We start from the raw sequence: 21,633 nt of genomic DNA, 5'->3' as shown, positions 1-21,633 counted from the left end.
GGTCAAAAACATTGTTGCGAGTGGTTCTGGGTACATGTCGTCAGGCTCCCCTCCCTACCTCCCTCCATGAAAGCAACGGCAAAAAATCGTTTCTCACCTTTTTTCCTGGGTTACCAGTCCAGACGACAAACCATGGCAAGCATGGAGCCCACTCAGCTCACCATCACCATATGTCTCCTGGGTGCTGCTGGCAGATGCCGTACTGCAATGCTACATAGCAGCAGCTCCTTGCCTTTGCAAGTGAGCAAAAATGGTTAGCAGACATATTGTACCATCTGCTGCTGTCTCCTGGTTCCTCCTGGCCAGCCTCAGTGAGGTCAGTTGGGGGCTCCTGGGCAAACATGGGTGCTCCTGGTCGACCTTGGTGAGGTTGGTCAGGGGTGCCTGGACATAAATGGGACTGACTCCAGGTCATTCCCTTCTTTAAATTTTGTCTAATGGAGATTCAGTCCTGCCTGGAATATCAGGCAAGCCTACAAAAGAACCAGAGAGGCCAACCAGACAACCCAAAATTCCAATGGGTGGCAGAGACTGCGGGAACTGTGGGATAGCTACCGCAGTGCAACACTCCAAAAGTCAGCGCTAGCCTCGGTACTGTCGATGCACACCGCCGACTTAATACACTTAGTGGGGACACACACAATTAACTGTATCAAATCAATTTCTTAAAAATCAACTTCTATTAAATCGACCTAATTTCATAGTATAGACATACCCACATATCACAACCACGCACGGCAGAGAAACATCCAATACAGCCTGAGCTCTGACCTTGAAATACTCACACTGGTGGGAAATGTAGCATTTTGAATGTAGTAAGTAGATTAGAAAGAGGGCAGGAAGTGTTTTCATTGGAAGTAAATACCACTGAGTTCTATTTTAATAGAAAAGAATAACGTTGAAATTAGCTTTTAGAAAATGAGTGACAATATACATTTAGTAAACATTTTATATGAAAGAGTGAAGAAGTTGAAGATATTCCAGAGGTGGGGAGATTGTACATTTGTAATGTTCAAAGTGTAGTTCATCAAGGGAAAAATTACCTGGTTGCAGTTAAGGGTGTACATTTTATTTGTGAGGATGGTGGGTGGTATAGGTTTGTATTGGAAGTGAATGTAACGTGGTGGCATCTAAGACAGGAAAGTGGATGTGTATTATTTTCTGTGGCTGGGAAGTTAGATGGTTTGTGGGTGTATTGGATAATATTAAATATTACTGTAAACTGTATTTTCATAGATTTTACGAGTGCATTGATGGGAAATACATCTGAGCAGCTTTAAATGTAAGTTAAGTAAGGGATGTGTGTGTGTATGTAAAATAGGACTTTAGATTACGCCAGCCACTTTTATTCTAACTGGTTGGGGTTAAGGGCACTGTTCTTATTTATGGGTTTTTTTTCATTGTTTTATGTTGTATAGGAGTAAAATGGGTTATGAAAACATTGGTCCTCCAGCTCCATTCTCTTTGACTTCAGACGAACATAATGATGAGATGAAGGACTAGCTCTCATGTATGAGAAAGAAATGAAGAACTTCCTGCCAGAAACTGGGACTGTACCACAGGGATGGATCACATGATAAACTGCCCTACTCTGTTCATTCCCTAGGAAGCACCTGGCACTGGCCACTGTAAGAAGACAGAATACTGGGCTACAAAGACCATTGGTCTGATCCAATATGGTCACTTTTACATTCTTATGAAGCATTTCCTACTGCAAGAATCATGGGCTGCCTTTCATAGGAAAATATACATGTTTTTTTCCTTTTGATCTTCATACAATATTTTTTTTTGTTCTGTTGAACTACACCAAATGGCTTTGAGAGCTAGACAAAAAAATGTCAACCTCTTGCCATTTGGTATGAAATTAAAATAGTATTTTTTTTATCTATTTCAACTGCTTCTCCGACAGACGATTGTATAATTGAAAGATATCCAGTTGATTAAAAAAAACACCTTATTTTTTACTGGCAGTTCAGTAATGTGAGTTCAAAGACGGCATTTGCCAAGAATGCATAACTCTGTAATGGCCGGCATACTTTTACAAGTGTTCAGTGGTATTACTGACAGACAGATTGCTTTGGTCCAAGACAGATGTAAAATACTTCATTTAACAAATATTTACTCCACAATTGTTGGGAAATGTAGAAAGTACAATCTGACATGTTTGAATATCTAAATAACCCGTTTATGGAATATTCTGTTATTGTTCCTACATAATAATCCAAAAAATAAAGCTGTAGGGGAGGTTGGAAGATTTAGAATATTGGTAATAGGATACAAAGCCTTTCTTGGTCAGCAGTTCAAAGCTGGCCCAGGTTGGTAGTGACTAAAAATGACTGTTTGGTGCTTTTGTGAGTACAGTTGATGATAGTTTGTGTGACATCAGTCTCCTTTCTAGCTTCCAAAAAACACCATCATAATTGGCGTTCTCAGCTGAAAGGGCAAGGATTGAACTGGGTTGCTGACTTAGAGCATGTCCTCACCCCTCAAAGCATAAGCATAACAAGAGGGCAGGAACCCAAAGATGACCCATAGATCCCCAGGCTCCCGCACACCTTCCTCAGGACATGAAGCGGGGCAGAGCCCTCCACCCCTTCCCAGCTGTGGAGTAGCACCCAAGAGTAGAGACTTAACATGCCTTCACAGATTCCTGGAACCTCCCGAGTTATCAGGAATGAATTCTTGAACTCATCCATTCTGGAGGAAATCATAGAAGCTTAGTGCTGGAAGTGACCTCAGGAGGTCATCTAGTTCAACCCCCTACTAAAAGGAGGACCAACGCCAACTAAATCATCCCAGCCAGGGCTTTGTCAAGCCAGGCCTTAAAAACCTCTAAGAATGGAGATTCCACCACCTCCCTAGGTAACGCATTCCAGTGCTTCACCACCCTCCTAGTGAAACAGTGTTTCCTAATATCCAACCTACACCTCCCCCACTGCAACTTGAGACCGTTACTCCTTGTTCAGTCATCTGCCACCACTTGGAACAGCCTGGCTCCATCCTTTTTGGAACCCCTCGTCAGGCAGTTGAAGGCTGCTATCAAATCCCCCTCAACAGGGGGAGATATTTAGATATGAGCGTCTGCAAATGAGAGGGTGTTTTCTTTCAACACAGAGGCGCTGGGAAGATGTAATGAGTGTCATTGCAATTCACTATGTTGAAGAAGGTTGATGGGGTTGATTATGGACTTATAGTGTGAAGCAGGGTCATGATAAGTGTTAGTTTAACTGGTTTTTATTTCATTTAATTTTAAAAACAAAATAATGTTGGATTTATTGACAAGAGTGTGAAGCAGTAATAGAGCTTAGCAAAGAGAGGGGAGAAAGTTTGGTAGATAAGGCTCTGAAATGAGGACTCAGGAGACTGGTTTAGTTCCTAGCTTTGTCACAGACTCTCTGTAGGCAAGTCACTTAATCTTCCTGTGCCTCAGTTCCCCATGTGTAAAATGGGGATAATAATACTTGCTTCCTTCCAATCTTTTTGTATCTTATCTATTTAGATTTAATCTTTTTAGGACAGGTCTACCTCTGATTATGTACGGCACACAACACAAAGAGTAATGATCTTGATAGGGGCCTCTAGTCCCTACAGTACTATAGACAGTTGGGAGAGTGAAGTGAGATCCTGCACTCAATTTCATGGTACTTCTCTCCTACACTCAATTCAATGATGTTTCTCTATTTGCCTTTCTGGATGTAATGTGATAACTTCTGAACTCAGGGCTAAGTAAGGGAGCACAGGGGATTAAAACACCAGAGGTGCAAATAAACAGAAGCAGCAAACGGGAGTTTTGCAAGGGAGATAGCTGTCAACACCCAAGGAAGAGATCTTGCAGTCCTTGTGGAGAGTTCTCTGAAAACATTGACTTAATGTGCAGTGGCAGTCAAAAAAGCTAACAGAATGTTAGCAACTGTCATGGGGTGTCAGTTCGCAGCGGGGGAAAATGTGGGGGTCGTTCTTCCACTCAGTGGTGGTGACTCCAAGTTACACGTATCTGCAAAGCCATCCTACCTCTCAGGAAGGCAAGGCCCACTGATCAGCCTCCATGGAGTCGCCCTTTTCTTCAGGGCAGAGAGGCCCAATGGCTGGAGTCTTTGGAGCCACCCCTTTCTTCAGGACAGTGAGGTCCAGTGGCCAGATTCTATAGAGTTGCTCTTTCCTTCAGGGCAGTGAGGCCAAATGGTTAGTATCTTGGTCCCAGGCAGCAGGACCTGACACTCGAGTCAGTTGCCACATCCCACTCTAGGCGCAGGAGTGGGGAGGAGGACCCAGGCTCAGCCTACTCTACCAAGTCCTGACCCAGGGCCCTGTGAGACTGGTTCAGGTTTCCATACCAACAAATGCATTCCTTGGACTGCTTCCTACCCTTGCTCCCAGCTCTGGTGGCTCCTCCATGGGCAGCAGCCATCTGTCTTCCTTGATTTACACAGTTGACTGGGGTCTCGCAGCGCTCTCAGTGTGCTCAACCTCTGCAGTTTGGAACTCCATTAGCTCCCTGGCAAAAGCCTGCAGCATGTATCCAGTATCCTCTGTTAGCCCCGACTGAGCTGAGCTGCTTCCTTTTATAACCTGTCTCCACCTAGACCTACGGCTGGATTTAGGGGCAGACAACCCAGGTGCTAGGCTTAGGGTGCTGTTTTTGTTGCTAGCAACAAAGGGAAAATAGAATGTTTGAAGTAAAATGATTCTGATATTCCATATGTGGATTCATTTTTCACTAACCTCCTAGAATGTTCTGGACCTTTGTAGAATCTCATGGAGTCTTCCACACTCTCTGAGAACTACGTTTTCCTTGAACCTCCTAAAATGTAGTCAACCATGCCTTCATGAGTCTATAAAGAGTGGGGTGTTACCAGTCAGTCAGTGAGCTATAAGAACAAAGTGAGAGCCCAAATGCGATATTTTATTGCGTAATTGTGAAAGTGTACTTGTGTTTTAAGACTCGAAGAGTGTAAGTAGCGACTAATAAAGGACATATTTAATAAGATACCAGAGATATCTATAGAACCCTTATCTACACAATGATATAAAATAAATACTGTTAGTTCTTTTGCCATGCTTAACACGTAATGTTTGATGACTTTCTAAGGCTGCAGAACACAGCCTTTTCCTCTCCCTAATGTTGTCTGTTTCCCCTGTGATGGGGCAGCTGCCCCACACTAGCAGAAGAAGGATTAAAAGGAACCCTAGGGAGAAAGGATCTGAAAGCAACAGCCAATCATGGCCTGGCAGCTAATATAAGAAGGGCTGCAGGGCAGAGCAGAAAGAGTCACTCCCTGGAGCTAGAGGAGGGGGTAGACTGGCTGCCTTGCAGGCTGATGGCAGCAAGTACCCTGGACATGACAGTGATGTAGACTGGTGCTTCTACACCTGCCTACAGGTGCTCCTGTGTGCTCCTACACCTGCAGGCTGAGGCCCTGAGGCTGGGGCAAAGAGGTGCTGGGACCACAGGGAAGTGGCCCAGGGAGATCCACAGAGGAGTTAGAGGGGATGCAGTAAATGGCTGTTATCTATAGGGTCCCTGGGCCAGGACCCAGAGTGGACTGCAGTTCCCCCAGAAGAGGGGAACACAGACTGTGGCACAGCCAGAGGTTGGTGTCATGAAGAGGACACTGCGGTCCTGGGAGTGACATGGGTCCAGGAACTGAGGTGACAGTGGGTGAGACACCATCAGCAGAGGGTGCAGTGCTAATTCCCTGAAAAGCCAGCAGGAGGCACCACAGTGGTGAGTGGTGCCCCGTCACACCCCCCATAGAAAATAAAAGATTCCCCTGAAGACGCCTTCAGGAGATCAGTATAGGAAGCGAAAAGGTCAATTGCTATCTAGTTTGCAGCAAGGGCAAATTTGATGGGAAAATATCTGAAACAGAACAGCATAGACCGGGCTTTAGTCAGTGGTAATCATCCCAGTGCAGAAGAAATTGAGGAGCGCATTGTAAATGATGGAAGTGCTATTACTAAGGAATTAGCAGATTTACCTGAAGATAAAGAATGGAAATGTGAGAAAAGTGATGGAGAATTGTCCAGTTTTCCTGACAGCATAAAAGAGAGTGACGATAAAGAGGAATGTGGCTCACATGAAAAGGAGAATAATGACAACGAAAAATCTGGTTCACATGAAAAGGAGAGAAATGATAAAGAAGAACTCAGCCTCTCATGATGACAGAAACAGCAGTGAGAAAAATTGCATAGCACAAATCGATACATCAGATCCTACTTTATGGCTGGAGATCCTAAACTCTGCCGATATTGATCATACAGTTTTGAATGGACCGGGCAAAATCAAGGAGATGACATTTCCAGTAAATGAGCAGCAGACACTTCTCAAAGTCACACTATGAAAGAGTGCTCAAGAATGGTGAGAAACTGAATCAGCGTTGGCTAGTTTACTCAAAATCAACTGACAAAGTATTCTCATTTTGTTGCAAAATATTTGACAAGAATGCCAAATCATTGCTTGTGCTTTCCAGCTACAATTACTGGCATAACTTAGCTGATAGTTTGAAACAATATGAAAAGTCACCCAGACATTTTATGGCCTGCTCCAAAAGAATGGTGGTTGAGTCCAGGCTCAAGCCCAGTAAATGCAGATGAAGAAAACCAGTGAATTATTAATGTAGAAACTCAGCATTGGAGGAATGTGCTCGAGTATCTGATCTCAATTACTCTCTTCTTTGCAAAGAATAATTTGGTATTCCAGGGCTCCTGGGGTAAGTTGTTCACTGAACATCACAGTAATTTCCTTGGTTTGGTCAAGCGTCTTGGGAAATATGACTATGTCATGCATGAGCACCAATGTCGAACAGTTTGTAAAGAAGCTGTAGACCATTACATCAGCAAAACAATTCATAATGAATTGATTGACCTTATGGCAAGGAAGGTGCTTGATAACTAAGGCTACATTTTAGTCATGGGCATTTAGTAAAAGTCATGGACAGGTCACAGGCAGTAAACAAAAATTCATGGCCAATGACCTGTCCATGACTTTTACTTTATACCCCTAACTAAAACTTGGGCAGGGGGGCACGGGTGCTCTGAGGAGAGCAGTCAGGGGGGCCACGGATGCTGGATGAGGTGGCCTAGGACCCCTGCTGGTGCTCGGGGGAGGGGTGGGCCATGGCATGTGGCCTGGGATCCCTGTTGGTGCAAGGGGGCAGGTTGGCAGGGCTTGCAGGGGTTCCCTATCTGGCTCCACATGTCCCTGCAGCTCCTAGGCAGTGGAGGAGCCAGGCGGCTCCAGGTACTGCTCCTGCCACAAGTACCAGCTGCGCAGCTACCATTGGCTGGGAACTGCAGCCAATGGAAATTGCAGTGGGAGGGGGCCTGTGGGTGTGGGCAGCACGTGAAACCCCCTGGCCTCTCCATCTAGGAGCTGCAGGACCATGCCAGTGGGGACAGGGGAGCCCCCACACCCTGAGGTAATTGCCCCCCACACCTCCCAATCCCCTGCCCCTAGCCCTGAGCCTCCTCCCATACATCCAAGCTGTTGCTGCTGGCTGCCCCGCTCAGTCAGTCCCTGAGCCAGCACTGGCCACTGCAGATGTTACAAAGGTCACGGAATCCATGACTTCCATGACCTCCATGACAGTCTCGCAGCCTTATTGGTAACACATTGATGTGGCTTGGCAAAGTGAAGTATTATGCCATAATAATGGACCACACTACTGACATTAGTCACAGTGAAAAGATGTCATTTACAGTAAGATTTGTTGATGACGAGGAAGGCTGTATCCTAGGAAAGGAACATTGCATCTGTTTCCAGTCTGTGGACGACTCTACTTGAAAAGGCCAAACAGAATGGTTTATGAACGTTCTGAATGACAATTAAATCAAGCTTCAGGACTGCTGCAGCTGAGGCTATGACAATGGCGTGAAAATGAAGGGAAGAAACAGTGACGTCCATGCAAGGATCCTTGTGCTGAATCCAAAAGCTTTCTTTGTGCCTGAGGTTGCCATTCCCTCAACCTGGTGGTGTTAGATGCAGCGTCATCGTCTTTAAATTCAGTCTTTCTCTTTGGAGTATTGTAAAGGATACACATCCTGTTTTCCAACTGCCAGGTGGAAGATCCTCAAGGACAATGCTATAAATCTGACCATGAAGTTACTAAGTGACACTCGCTGGGATAGCTGCATTGACAGTGTAAGGCCAGTGAGGTACCAAGTAACTGAAGTTTATGATGCCTCGATGGAACTGGCGCAGTTGAGTAAAGCCAAGGCCAGAAACTGACACAAGGTACAAAGCCTGGCAAACCAGATCACTGACTTCAAATTACTCATCTCAGTTGTGACTTGGCACGATATCTTGTTCCAAGTAAATGTTGTAAGCAAGGCATTACAAACTCAGTCGATGGACATTGTGACCACTACTGTTTTGGTCAGGAGCTGCCTTGATTTCATTGTGGCTTACAGAGAAAATGGATTTGAAAAAGCCATCACTGCTTCAGAAGAAACGATGGTAAATTTAGTTGATCCAGTCTTCAAGGAAACTTATGTTCATCAGAAGAAGAGACAGTTTGATTATGAAGGCAGAGATGAGGTTATGGGAAGCTTGGAATTAAAATTCAAAAGGGTTTGATTTTTTTTGCTTACTCATTGATACTGCCTGAGAGTCCATCAAAGAAGGTTTGGAAAAATGAAGTACCATGAAAAGTCCTGGTATTTTTTGTATGACCTTAGTAAGCTGCTGGCAGATGGGAAAACACTCTTGAACAATTGTATGGACGTTCACTGGACATTGACTCATGGGATATTTTTAGATGTCAATGATAAAGACCGCTTTGTCAAATTAGACAACATCCATCACATTTTGCAACACGGAAAGCACTCTTCACTCCAAACTCTCCAATTCATTCAGGATGCAGAGCCAAAGGGCATTTTTCCTAATATGTGGAGCTTTGAGGATTCTGTTCACACTGCTGATCACAGTCACGAGTGGTGAGTGCAGGTTTTTGAAGTTCAGGCTCATTAAAACATATTTCAGTTGACGATGGCCGATGAGAGACTGACATCACTTGACATCACTATTTTACCACTTGAAAATGCCATTGGCCAGTCTTTGAATCATTCTGATGCTGTGTTTCAGTTCGTGAGGGCAAAGGTGAGAAAAGCGACCTTTTGAACTAAATGATTACGGTTAACATTCTAAGGCTGTCACCTGCTGTAACATTTAATACTGGTTCACCCAATGTGGGTGCACAGTTCAATTTCTTGATGTTAGCACATTTCAGTTATTCTTAAAATTAAAAAGTTTCTATAAGCTTAGAGCAAATGATTTTGTTATTTTATTTTTTATTTTTATATGGCATGAATAAATACAGATGTACAGATCTTCTCATGCAAATTTATCATCTTATATGACAGGGATAAATCATGCATGTAATGATGTATCAAAGTCGTGAAATGGGCTACAAATGCAATAAAAAATAAGGTATTCAAAAGTTTAACAAATGGAATGGGGTGGGGGCACCAAAGACACTCCTCACTTGGGGTACCATTTCGTGTAAGGCTGGCCCTGCCTGGAATGCGCCCTGCAAAGGCAAGGGGGCATAGCCTTTTGGGCCCAAAGTGATTAGTTAACCCCCTCTGGGTCAGTGCGGGGTTGGTACATCCTGTCTCAGGAACCATTAGGAAAGCAATAGATAATAAGACAGGAAATATCATAATACAACAATATAAATCCATGGCTCGCCCACACCTTGATTACTGCATGCAGTTCTGGTTACCTCATCTCAAAAAAGATGGAATTGGAAAAGGTACAGAGAAGCATAACAAAAATGATCAGGGGTACAGAACAGCTTCTATATGAGGATAGATTAAAAAGACTAGGACTATTCAGGTTGGAAAAGAGACGATTAAGGGGGGATAGGATAGAAGTCTACGAAATCTTGAATGGTGTGGATAAAGTGAATAAGAATGTGTTATTTACCTCTTCATAAAACACAAGAGCCAGGGGTCACCTGATGAAATTAATAGGCAACAGTTTTAAAAAAAACTGTAAGGAAGTATTTCTTCACACAATGCACAATCAACCTAGTTAACTCATTGCCAGGGATTTTGTGAAGGCCAAAAGTATAACTGGGTTCAAAAAAGAATTAGATAAATTAATGGAAGATAGGTCCATCAATGGCTATTAGCCAAGATGGTCTGGGACCCAGCCCCCGTGCCCTGGATGTCCCTAAGCCTCTGAATGCCAGATCCTGGGATTGCATGACAGGGGATGGATCAGTCAATAATTGCCCTGTTCTGTTCATTCCACCTGAAGTATCTGGCACCGGCCACTGTTGAAAGACATGATACTGGGTTAGATGAACCATTGGTCTGACCCAGTAAGGCCATTTTTATGTTCTCCAGGTGAAGGAGGAGCCTATACAGGGTGGATGGACTTCACCTAAAGCAAAATGGAACCAGATGACTGTTGGGGTGAGTTTGTTGTCTGTTAGTTTGTTGGTTGATGTGTGCTTGCTTGTTTGCTGCGTGTCTACTTGATTGATGTTTATAGTGTGGTGTGTTTGCGAGGGCTGTGTGCTGAGCCTAGCAGCCTGCTAGGCAAGGCTGAGAGTTTCCTAACAAGACACTAGCCTGCCATCCTTTGATCACCAATTGTTTAAGAATCCCTTGTGAATGCAGCAGGACTTAACTCAGCGAGAACAGAGGAGTTTGCAAACAGGGGAGTTTTTGAGTGGGAGTTTAGAGAAGGAGCATCAGAGCCAGGTACACTTAATAAACATTCTCTAAACTAAAGATAAGAAACTGCCCATCCTCAAGAAACAAACAAGTCAACCCTACAAGAGTAAACATAATACAGGCAGAATTTCGGCAGCAGAGCGGGAGCTATCCAGTTTTATTGCACTGATTGTAGCATGTATGATAACCTGTCTTGTAGGTAGGTGGCAGGAGTGCTGGAAGCTCCATAGAAGTGTGTGTGGGGGCCGAGTACCCGAACCATGGCCCTGCCCCTGGTCCACCCCTTCCCTTGAGGCCTTCCCGCCTCTTCCCCTGAGGCTCCACCTCCACTTGCTCCTGTCCACCTCCTCCCCTCCTTCACTCTCCCTTAAGGCAGGTAAAAAGTGATGGGGCCATGGCTCCCTGGCCCCCCCTGTTCTGGCACCCCAGGTAGGTGGCCTATTATGATGAGACAATGATGTTTGGAGAAGAGATTTAGGTTTATTAGGAACTGAAGAACCTTTTGGAAAAGGAGGGGCCTATACAGGGAGGATGGGCTTCATCTGAAGCAAAATGGAACCAGATTGCTGGCATGTAAAATTAAAAAGGTGGTAGAGGAGTTTTTAAACTAAGGGCTGGGGGAAAGCCAATAGGTGAGGCAGAGCACCTGATTTAGACAGATACATCCCTTATGGAAGGATTTATTAACAGAGATACTCTATAAAGTCTTTGTTTAATCCTGACTGTGAATGGCTTGCCAACTACAAAACCAGTTTCTCCTCCCTTGGTTTTCACACCTCAATTGCTAGAACAGGGCCTCATTCTCCCTGATTGAACTAACCTCGTTATCTCTAGCTTGCTTCTTGCTTACATATATATACCTGCCCCTGGAAATTTCCACTACATGCATCTGACGAAGTAGGTATTCACCCACGAAAGCTCATGCTTCAAAACGTCTGTCAGTCTATAAGGTGCCACAGTATTCTTTGCTGCTTTTACAGATCCAGACTAACACGGCTACCCCTCTGATACTAGGTCTGACATGACTCAAACTGTAGTACCTGACTTTTCTGATTGTAAAAGTGACAAGTCCTAGTTTTAAAATACCTTTCTTTGAGAACATAGAGCTATCGAACTATGAATGGCAACTGTGCAGCTGTACCATATGTTTTTATTATGGATTTTAAAATTATATATGCCATTGTAATCAGTTAAGTAACTTTTTTTTAAAAAAAGTGAGTCTAGATACATTAAAGGTTTTAAAAAGTGACTAATGAATTTGAGTTCCTTAGTTTGTGGGTGTCAGTCCAAAGACCCCATAACAGGGCCTGATTTTCTTTGCTTCTGAAAATGAGACACCTCAGCTGATCCTAACTGATCTCTGGTAACCTCTCCTTAGTTGATAGGGATGAGGGCCTTTTAACCTTCTCAGACTGTTTTCTACCTCCCCCTTGCAGCTGTCTGTCCTGAATTTATCACACGGGGTACTCACAACTGATACATCCCAAATTGCTAGTCACTGTTGAAAAGCTTGTTCTTATCCTTTTATACAAAACTCATCTTGACTAACAGATAGAGACAGCAGCAATGGACTGATGTCCAGTAAAAAACAGAATAATCCTCTCATCTGTTATGGTGTGTGTGTGTGTGTGTGTGTGTCTGTGAAGAACAAAGAGGGGTGTAGGTCATTAACCTGACCTCCATCCTAGACTTTTCTATTTGTGTGTTTTACTGCTTGGCTGTATTATATGGTTGTGATTGTTGTGGTTTGATGCTATCTTTTATTTGCATGTAATTTTCAAAAGCAGAAAGAAAGGTATAACAGTAATCACTAGAGTCAGTGGATATTAACCACTACCATGTGACAGGGTATAATTTTTTGTAACCCTGCCACTTTCAGTGTGACTGGGCTCAGCAGCCATGCACATCATTATGTTATTGCAATGAGCATATGCTATCACCTGGCAACCTTATCATTTTTGGTGTTGGAATACGAATGCACACTGGCATCTTTGTTGCACTCTATAGCTGTCATCCTGCATTGTGATCTATCTGGTCAGAGAGAGGCAACAGTGCAGTCCAGCAACCCATCTGCAGACATCAGAATGGAGGACGGGGTCTAATTTCCGTCATTCCAATTACTAATGCGCATGGCCAAATTCTGCTCTCATTCACCTTGTGCAGCCCTATTTTAGTCAATTGGCACTGACGTACACCTGTGCAAACATATTGAATTTAGCATGGTTGTTCAGCATTTAAATCAGAGTGAAAATTGATTCTATGAGATTGCAAGGTTGATAATATTTGCTAGTGCTAGATATACTTGCAGAGAAAAGGAAAAACTAGATGGTCTCCTTTAAAAATGAAAAACAGACTGGAAAAAAATAGGCCCATATATTTAAAAAAAACAACAAAAAAACTGTAGTTATACCAACTGAACTTATAAAAACATTCCAAAGTAATGTAGTGTGATGACCCTTATTTATAATAACAGAAAACGTATCCAACTTTTTGATTTTTTTAATAAGCCTATCATTAATCTTCAATGAAAATAATATAGATTTTATGAAGAAAGCTCACTAAAGTTCTTGGAAAACTTACAAGACATTTAACAGCTGAACAGTGTATCTCACAAACAGACTTTAAAGGTGCTCTTTCAAACTGAAACCTTTTTTGATCTGGTTTTATAGTTAGCAGTTGCTTTGGTCTGAAACCTCACCCATCTCTTCCAACTAATAAGAAAAATAATCCTGAAATATAGCACTCACAGGAGGTACAGCATGACAGCTCCTAAACTAATTTGTATTACTCTTACACTTTGAGATTGGTTTTATTTTTCATTCGGTGACATCCTATTTTAACAGAGCTGTGATATTTTTTCTTTAAAGAAACTCCAGAACGATCATTGTTCATCTATAAAGCAGTACCTGTTTTGTTTGGTTTTTAAAGTCCTTCATTTAAAGTTTTATAAACCTCAAACATTATTGAAATGTTTCCCCGAATAACTTTAATCTGGATTTCCTTTTTGAGATTTAAATAGTTGTTTGTAGATCTACCCTTTGGTTTTACAAGGATATCTCTGAGACATCACAATTATAAAACAAATTGGAAGGAAGGCCAGCTGTACTTCCAAACAAACATCACAGGCCCAATTAATCTGTTTAAAGGTTTTATGAGGGGAAGCATAAAATATCAAATAAAGGCTAATGGGAAATATTTAAAAAATGCTCAAGATAGTAACAATCAACACAGTAGAACAGCCAATGCACGTTCAAAAAAAATTTAACTAACAACTTGTTTTGGTTTTAAGCCACCAGCTCTCTACCTTCCAACGTGAATTCTATACTTCAGCTTTAGGACTGTTTCATGTTTCTAAAACAGTTACATTTCTAGACTCATAGTTTGTGCACCTTGTAGATCTGCTTAAAGAAGGGGATATTTCTTTTTATAAGCAAAGATGTCAATAAAGTGTAAGAGACTGGTATTATTTTCCCTTGTTCACCTTAAAACTAGAACTTTTCCCCTTTCTGTAATAGAAATTAATGTACATTTCCCAGTAACGACAATACCAAAAATATGTGCATGCATGAGTGCTTTTACACACACACACACACACACACATACACACACACACACACACACACGTCAGTAAACATATTGGAAACACAGTGACTCAAACAGGTGTTTGAGTCTTTGGAGCACTTGCTCTTTTTTAAAATCACAGTACAATTTCTTTTTAAGAAAAAGAATGAAAGATGGTGCTATGGGTGACAAAGAACCTTGCCTCCAACTCCAAAACCCCACATTATCACCTACAGTTTCATTTGTAATTTTCCTTTATTTCTGTTATTGATCATTCTTAAGGAATAGCAGTCCCAGCTATAGCAAATACCCTCAGCCACGGAAGGAACTGTAATTCACACCGTGTAGAGCAGTGCTTCTCAAAGTCTGGTCACTGCTTGTTCAGGGAAAGCCCCTGGCTGTCTGGGCCAGTTTGTTTACCTGCCATGGCCGAAACTGGCCCAGACCGCCAGGGGCTTTCCTTGAACAAGCTGTGGCCTGACTTTGAGAAGCACTGGTGTAGAGTGAAGCACAGGATTTTATTATGCACAGTGCTGGCGGAGTCTCACTTTGCTTATTAGGCTCAGAGACACTGCAGAACAATTGATTACAATAGATTATATAGGGTGCTTACTGGGCAAAGAAAAGCGATGGGGATGGGATTTTTTAAGACCCTGGATAGGTTCTAGCAGCAAGACAAGATAAACACAATAAACCCAATGGTCTAAAAGATTACATAATGGCTCCACTCATGGCTTAAATTAACATACTGCTGACACACAGGTAATTACCCTCAAACTATGTCTATTAATGTGTATAGGTTAAATCCTAATTTTGGGGTCCAGGGGAATGAGGTAGCAGCTCTCCCGGTTGACGAACAGGTACATTCTTGGAGATATAAAGCAAAAAAGCAGTAATAGTACTTAACAATAACAATTGTTTATAGTTTTACCTTGCACTTCTGTGGGCTAAGATTGGCATGCATTTGTGAGGGGAGAGTATCAAACTCATGTTAATTATATTAGGCCTCTCTCTGAACTCTGTTTGGAATCTGAGGGGCATTGTACCTTCTCCTTGCATTAGGTAGTTAACAGTGAGGCCTTTCTCAGCGCTTCATGTGCGTATAAGTCACGATAAGAACGCCCAATTACATTCAGAGTTATGCTGACTTCGCTCATTTACTTGAAACACACAAGATTATTTGTTTACCCCAGCTTTCTCTTAGCCATGTATTGTTCTCTGTTAGCTAGCCCTCATGCCCCAAGCCAAACTGTGTACTCCGGGCCTATATGAAAAGTTCTTAGCAGAAACTATAGTTAAGATCTTACATCCACAGCAAATGGATTTTGGCCTTTCAGTTACAATCAGTGAAGAAATTGTTCCTCTTAATGTCACATCAAAGTGATGAACAAAGTCTTCACCATAAAGGCATAGTCTACCTACCTACCTATCCAGAGTTCCATAGGCATCATCGGTGCTATGTGGGAGTGGTTGTGCCTTCAACGGTATGTCTGTTTGTAGTACTGGCACTTACATTTTTTAAAATAAAAACTCAAATTCTACAGAATCTGAGGGAGTCACCAGGTAATTGATGGCCAGTGTACTCTGTGAATCGGTTCATACGAATATAAGAACAGCCATACTGAGTCAGACCAATGGTCCATTTAGCCCAGTATCCTGTCTTCTGACAGGGGCAATGCCAGGTGCTTCAGAAGCAATGACCAGAACAGGGCAATTATCAACTGATCCTTCCCTTATCGTCTAGTCCAGTGGTTTTCAACCAGAGGTACACGTACCCATGGGGGTACACAGAGGTCTCCCAGGGGGTACATCAACTCATTTAGATATCTGCCTAATTTTACAACAGGCTACATAAAAAGCACTAGTGAATTCAATACATACTAAAATTTCATACAAACACTGACTTGTTTATATTGCTCTATATACTATACACTGAAATGTAAGAACAATATTTATATTCCAAAGATTTATTTTACAAATATATGGTTAAAATGAGAAAGTCAGCAATTTGTCAGTAATAGTGTGGCTGTGACACTCTTGTATTTTTATGTCTGATTTTGTAAGCAAGTAGTTTTTAAGTGAGGTGAAATTTGGGGGTACACAAGACAAATCAGATTCCTGAAAGGGGTACGGTAGACTGGAAAGGTTGAGATCCACTGGTCTTGTCCCAGCTTCTGGCAGTTAAAGGCTAGGAAAACCCAGAGCCTGGAGTTGCATCGCTGACCAGCTTGACTAATAGCCATTGATGGACCTATCCTCCATGGATTTATATAGTTCTTTTTTGAACCCTGTTATAGTTTTGGCTTTCATCATATGCCTTGGCAATGAGTTCCACAGGTTAACTGTGTGTTGTGTGAAGAAATACTTACTTTTGTTTGTTTTATACCTGCTGCCTATTAATTTGATTGGGTGACTCCTAGTTCATGTTATGTGAAGGAGTAAATAATATTTCCTTATTCACTTTCTCCACACCACTCATGATTTTATAGAACTCCATTTAATCTCCCCTTAGTTGTTTCTTTCCAAACTGAAAAATCCCAATCTTTTTAATCTCTCCTCATAGGAAAGCTGTTCCATACCCTGAATAATTTTGTTGCCCTTCTCTATACCTTTTCCAATTCTAATATATCTTTACTGAGATGGGACAACCAGAATTGCACTTAGTATTCAAGGTGTGGGAGTACCGTGTCTCTATATAGTAGTATTATGATACATTCTGTCTTATTATGTATCCCTTTCCTAATGGTTCCTAACAGTCTGTTAGCTTTTTGGATGACCGCTGCACAGTGAGCAGATGTTTTCAGAGAACTCTCAAGAATGACTCCAACATTTTTCTGGAGTGGTAACAGCTAATTTAGATCCCATCATTTTGTATGTATAGGTGGGATTATGTTTCCCAGTGTGCCTTACTTTTCATTTATCAACACTGAATTTCATCTGCCATTTCGTTGCCCAGTCACCCAGTTTTTTGTGAAACACTTTTGTAACTCTTCACAGTCTGTTTTTGATTTAACTATTGAGTAATTTTTTTGTATGCAAACTTTGCCCCCTCATTGTTTACCCCTTTTTCCTGATTATTTATAAATATGTTGAACAGCCCTGGTCCCAGTACAGATCCCTGGGGGATCCTGCTATTTACTCCTCTCCATTCTGAAAACTGATAATCAGTTGTTGCTCCATGACAGGACCTTTCCTATTATCCCACAACTGCTTACTTTGCTTAAAAGCCTTTGGTGAGGGACTTTGTCAAAGGCTTTCTGAAAGTCCAAAAACAGTATGTCCACTGTAACCTCCTTGTCAACATGATTGTTGACCCCCACAAAGAATTCTAATAGAATGGTGATTTCCCTTGAGAAAAGCCGTGTTCATCTATGTGTCCAATAATTTTGTTCTTTACTATAGTTTCAACCAATTTGCCTGGTACTGAAGTTAGGCTTATTGGCCTATAATTGCCAGGATCACCTCTGGAACCTTTTAAAAAATTGGTGTTACATTAGCTATCCTCCAGTCTTCTGGCACAGAAGCTGATTTAAATGATAGAAAACATACCACACTTAGTAGTTCTGCAATTTCATATCACAGTTCCTTCAGAACTCCTGGGTGAATACCATCTAATCCTTGACTTATGACTGTTTAAATTACCAATTTATTCCAGTTCCTTGGTTCAGTTTCCACTTGGCCAAGCAAAGGACTTTGGTTCAAGGGACAGTAAATAATGAGACTAATGAGACTAACCTCTAGAGGACAGAGTTGTTGGCTGTGCTCAAACACCTTCTTCCAGTTCGCTGAGTATTAACTGTTGTCTCAGAGAAGGCCATGCATTATCTTTCCCCTGCTGTAGCATGTAAAAGTGTAGCAGCAAGCTGACATGCTGGAGTTCCTTCATTGGGCCATATCTAATTTAAATATTAGGTTTAAAAAGTTTTAGTTGATACTTTTTAAAGTACGCCAGGAGCCTGATTCTGACCTTTCTGATGCCTGTATACATCAGAAGCAACTCCACTGAAGTTACAATGATGTAAAACCAGTGGGTGATTGAATCTTCTCATAAAATAGTTCCTTGTTGCTCACTTAAACCTTAAACTCCCTCCTCCCTCACTGCATTTTAAAAGAGAAAAAAAATCAACTAAGAAAACATGCAAAAGAGTAGAGGGCTCGTAGATTTTTCCAAGAAGATGAAGGCACCGTGCCTTTGGATTTTTGCCCGTTAGTGCACATGAGCAATGTTGGTATCCCAGGATAACCACACTCCTTGCCTTGCGTTATGCTTTAGATGGACTCAGAACTGTCATCGCAACCCATATAAATATATTTTATTTTCTTCACCTGCTCATGTGGCACACACCTGGGACTTGCTGGCAGTGTACTTGGCTTCAGTGTGGTGAAAGGGAGGCTGCCAGGTTGGAAAGCTATCACTGTTCCTTCTACTGAGTTGCCCCCCACTGCTTTTATAGAGTGGTAAAGGACAGGCCTCAAAAAAACCTGGAAAAGTGCAGCTTCTACTGAAAATTTACCAAGGTGGGGAAAAGTGAACTTCCAGAGCCTGAACTACAGTAATCCTGCTTGGATCCTCATAGCAGGACTCTGGATTCCCCTACCTGTGGCTATCACTTAGGGTACGTCTTCACTACCAGCCATATCGGCGGGTAGCAATCGATTTCTCGGGGACGCGATATATCGATCCCCGAACGAGCTCCTGTCGACTCCAGAACTCCACCAACGCGAACAGCGGTAGCGGAGTTGACAGGAGGAGCCATGGACGTCGATCCCGCACCATGAGAACAGTAGGTAACTCTATCTAAGATACTTTGACTTCAGCTATGTTATTCAAGTAGCTGAAGTTGCTATCTTAGATTGATTTCTCCCCCTAGTGTAGACCAGCCCTTAGTGAATCCCTTCGCAGCTATCTGCTCCTCGGTCACTGCTGGAGACCCCTAAGACTCCTTACTCCGTGACATATGTGCCCCTTAGCTCAAACCCTCCTCCCAGGTGTGTTAATGAGCAGTACTTTGGGAGTTAGCACAACACTCATGTTTTGTTGTTATACTAACGTAATAGTTTGGACTGAAACCTTTGTTGCTAGTTAGTGCTTCCTGGAGTAAAGGAGGTGTCAGCTGTATATTGCATAGAGCTGGCTGAAATGTTTATAGAGGAACTGAAATTTTCATTGGTTTGAGTTCATGGGCATTCCATACAAATGCAGTGTTTCCTGGTACATTTTTTGCATGACTAACTGTTTTGCTGAAATGCTTTCCGCTCTCTGAATGTCAATCTCCCAGGCCCTGAAAGCTACAGGAGAGGGGGAACTGTCAGAGGAATTCCTCTGACAAGCAGAGGTCTAGGTTGCAGTCATAAGGAAGCCTCTAGGCCTCATGAATGTCCCATGATTTATCAAAGTGACTCAATGAACCCTGGGAATTGGCCTGTGACTCCCCAAAGCCGCCCTTCTGAGGCTCTGGGGAGCAGGACACTGAAGAGTGAAGGGGGGATTGTAATTTGGGAAAGGAGGGTTGCTTAGATTGTGTTCCCTATTGCCCTGACCCTTTATTCCCCATCAGTGTCCACTTGTCCCTGGTTTTCTGCATATCCCTGGCCTAGGTGGCCTATGCAGGGAAGGTAGAGGGAGTTAGAATGCAGAGCAGGAGTGCCAGGTTGATCAGTGGGTCTGCTGCTGACCTTTCAGTGGGGCTACCAAGTCCTCTCCTCCCTGGAGCAATCCCACTCGTCATTTCTCTCTTTCACCATGCTGCTCCCCCCTGCACCATGTTCTCTGCCAGAATCACCCTCCTGTGTGCCCTCGTCATTCCACATTGTGGTGGTGGTGAAACAAGTTGACAAGACATTTAGATGATCAACAATGAGCATCTGAGCTAACAACCCATTGAGATGAATGGTGTACTCAGACCTCTCAGATCCATCATTCAGGCTCTCTGCAGATACAGGCAGACATCGATGTGCTCTGTTAGCTTATATTTGCTTTAGTTAGTCTGTGAAGAGATTGGGGTAGCATCTGAGCTCAGTATATAATCTCAGCAGAAAGAGACCGAGTGATTTCTGTTCCACTTTAACTGGTAGTCTCAACACAACACAAAGTATGCAATCACAAACAAGCCCCTCCAGAGGGGTGCTATGGAAACCCCTAAGACAGACCGCATAAGGATTTCTCTCTCTCTTTTCCATCCTTTCTCTACTCGACAAGGGAGAATTTTCACCCATTTCTGCTCAAACTTTTGTGAGCACCCATGTAATATTGTCTCAGAGTCCCAATTCAGGCCCTGCTTCCCCTTTGTTCCATGGGACAAGTACACTGCTAGCCCTTTTTCCAACACAGTTTACTTCTTAGTGCCACCTCCAGTACAATGGCTGGCATGCTATGGAGCCAGATGTTGCTATTTCATGCTCATGCCAACTGACTTTCCACTCACCTACATGAGAGGGGGTAGCTGCGTAGCAGTGCGGGAATAAAAGGGCTCCTCACATCCCTTTCCCATCTTTGTGGGCACAGAGTTGGGATCATAACTGATCCCCAAATAAGAAGAATTCTCTCTCTTTTTCAGGGCAGGAAGGTGAGGCTTCTATTATCTTTGAAACTGCAAAGGCAGATCTTCGGCCATATTCTGTTCTAATTTATATACATGCAATTCTTTGGGGGGCGTAATTGACAGTAGAATATGCCCCTTTCTAACAAAAAGTATGATACATTGGGTTGGGGATGGCAGTAGAGTGTGGTAATATACTAGCCCTTCCCTTCCAGAAGCTGATTTCAAATCTTACTTTTAGCTGCATATTAAATAAGTTTGATGGCCATGTTCACATCACTAAATTGCAACACACATCCAATGCAATTAGCTGTTGTCTCTGTTAAGGAGGCACTCAGTCCTGGCCTGGCATGCTAAAGACAAGACTGAGATTTATTACCACCAGGGATGGGCAAATCTCTACATGTTTGGATTTGGTTTACAGGCACAAAGTTTGAAGCTGAAAATGATGTGACAATATTTGTACGTTGTCCTCCTGTCTGAGGAGCCTCTGAATCCTTTCAGAGGTATTCTGAGCAGAGAGCCCTCTGCGTACTGTATACTGGCTTTGAAGGACTACAGACTCCAAGGTACAATGGGAGACTGATCTTCCTGGCTCAGAGGCAGGGCATTGGTGGGCTCCATTTTGTGGGAAGAGAGCTGGAAGAGAGCTGCTGCTCCCTTTGGGCTCTGGGCCATGGAGAAGCTGTGATGGAGTCCTGGGGTTGAGTTTTTGGGGCTGAAGACACATGACTAGGGTTAAAACTACACTACTGTTGACAACTTGTTAGTGCTAAGCCCTAGCTCATGGATGCATTCTCCATATTTGAGAGCAGAGGCCGGAGACTTTGGATTGTGCGGATGTGAATTT

This window comes from Chelonoidis abingdonii, chromosome 3, assembly GCF_003597395.2.
Source record: "Chelonoidis abingdonii isolate Lonesome George chromosome 3, CheloAbing_2.0, whole genome shotgun sequence".
In the NCBI taxonomy this organism is placed as follows: Eukaryota; Metazoa; Chordata; order Testudines; family Testudinidae; genus Chelonoidis; species Chelonoidis abingdonii.
This window is presented reverse-complemented; position numbering follows the sequence as displayed.